Source organism: Lupinus angustifolius, chromosome LG11 (genome assembly GCF_001865875.1).
Source record: "Lupinus angustifolius cultivar Tanjil chromosome LG11, LupAngTanjil_v1.0, whole genome shotgun sequence".
In the NCBI taxonomy this organism is placed as follows: Eukaryota; Viridiplantae; Streptophyta; class Magnoliopsida; order Fabales; family Fabaceae; genus Lupinus; species Lupinus angustifolius.
This window is the reverse complement of record NC_032019.1, coordinates 2,303,858-2,306,445: the sequence shown is the minus strand read 5'-3', so window position 1 is coordinate 2,306,445 and position 2,588 is coordinate 2,303,858.

Below are 2,588 nucleotides of genomic sequence, written 5' to 3'. Positions count from 1 at the left end.
AGGATAGGATGAGGATGGGGATGAGGATGGGGATGAGGAAGTAGATGAGGATGTAGATGAGGATGAGGACAAGGATAGGATAAGGACTGGTACGAGGATGAGGATGAGGATTAGGATGAGAACGAGGATAAGGATGAGGATGAGAACGAGGATGAAGATGGGAAGAGGATGAGTATGAGAACGAGGATGAGCATGAGGACGTAGATGAGGATGAAGACGAGGATAGGATCAGGACTGGTACGAGGATGAGGATTAGGATGGGAATGAGGATAAGGATTAGGGTCGGGTGAAGATGAGGAGGATGAGAGTGAGGGTAGGATGAGGATGAGGTTGAGGATGAGGATGAGGACGAGGATGAGGATGAGGATGAGGAGGAGGATGAGGATGAGGATAAGGATAAGGATGAGGATGAGGATGAGGAGGAGGATGAGGATGAGGATAAGGATAAGGATGAGGATGAGGATGAGGAGGAGGATGAGGATGAGGATAAGGATAAGGATGAGGATGAGGATGAGGAGGAGGATGAGGATGAGGATAAGGATAAGGATGAGGATGAGGATGAGGAGGAGGATGAGGATGAGGATAAGGATAAGGATGAGGATGAGGATGAGGAGGAGGATGAGGATGAGGATAAGGATAAGGATGAGGATGAGGATGAGGAGGAGGATGAGGATGAGGATAAGGATAAGGATGAGGATGAGGATGAGGAGGAGGATGAGGATGAGGATAAGGATAAGGATGAGGATGAGGATGAGGAGGAGGATGAGGATGAGGATAAGGATAAGGATGAGGATGAGGATGAGGAGGAGGATGAGGATGAGGATAAGGATAAGGATGAGGATGAGGATGAGGAGGAGGATGAGGATGAGGATAAGGATAAGGATGAGGATGAGGATGAGGAGGAGGATGAGGATGAGGATAAGGATAAGGATGAGGATGAGGATGAGGAGGAGGATGAGGATGAGGATAAGGATAAGGATGAGGATGAGGATGAGGAGGAGGATGAGGATGAGGATAAGGATAAGGATGAGGATGAGGATGAGGAGGAGGATGAGGATGAGGATAAGGATAAGGATGAGGATGAGGATGAGGAGGAGGATGAGGATGAGGATAAGGATAAGGATGAGGATGAGGATGAGGAGGAGGATGAGGATGAGGATAAGGATAAGGATGAGGATGAGGATGAGGAGGAGGATGAGGATGAGGATAAGGATAAGGATGAGGATGAGGATGAGGAGGAGGATGAGGATGAGGATAAGGATAAGGATGAGGATGAGGATGAGGAGGAGGATGAGGATGAGGATAAGGATAAGGATGAGGATGAGGATGAGGAGGAGGATGAGGATGAGGATAAGGATAAGGATGAGGATGAGGATGAGGAGGAGGATGAGGATGAGGATAAGGATAAGGATGAGGATGAGGATGAGGAGGAGGATGAGGATGAGGATAAGGATAAGGATGAGGATGAGGATGAGGAGGAGGATGAGGATGAGGATAAGGATAAGGATGAGGATGAGGATGAGGAGGAGGATGAGGATGAGGATAAGGATAAGGATGAGGATGAGGATGAGGAGGAGGATGAGGATGAGGATAAGGATAAGGATGAGGATGAGGATGAGGAGGAGGATGAGGATGAGGATAAGGATAAGGATGAGGATGAGGATGAGGAGGAGGATGAGGATGAGGATAAGGATAAGGATGAGGATGAGGATGAGGAGGAGGATGAGGATGAGGATAAGGATAAGGATGAGGATGATGATAGGATGAGGGTGAGGATAGGATGAGGATGAGGATGAGGATGAGGATGAGGATTTGGTAGTGGATATAGAGGAGGATGAGTAAGAGCAAGAGGAAGAGGATGAGGATGAGGATGAGACTGAGGAGGAGGATGGGGATGAGGATGGGGTGCAGGATGAGGATAACGATGAGGATGACGATAGGAGAGGATGATGTTAAGATGAGGAAGAGGATGAGGATGAGGATAGGATGAGAACAAGGATGAGGATAGGATGAAGATGAGTATGAGGTCGAGTATTAGGATAGGATGAGAATGAGAATGAGAATGAGAATGAGAATGAGGATGAGGATGAGGATGAGGAAGAGGATGAGGATGAGGATGAGGATAGGATGAGGTGGAGAATGTGGAAGAGGATGAGGATGAGGATGAGGATAGGATGAGGTGGAGAATGTGGAAGAGGATGAGGATGAGGATGAGGATAGGATGAGGTGGAGAATGTGGAAGAGGATGAGGATGAGGATGAGGGGATGAGGATGAGGATAAGGATGAGTATCTGGTTGCGGGGAGGATAGGATGAGGATGAGGATAGGAGAGGATGAGAATAAGGATGAGGACGAGGATGAGGATGAGGATGAGGGGAGGATATGACGAGGATGAGTATAGGAGAGGATGAGAATAAGGATGAGGACGAGGATGAGGATGAGGAGAAGGATGAGGATGAGGATGAGGTTAGGAGAGGATGAGGATGAGGATAGGATGAGGATGAGGATGAGGATGAGGATTGGATGAGGATGAGGATGAGGATGAGGATGAGGATGAGGATGAGGATGAGGATGAGGATGAGGATGAG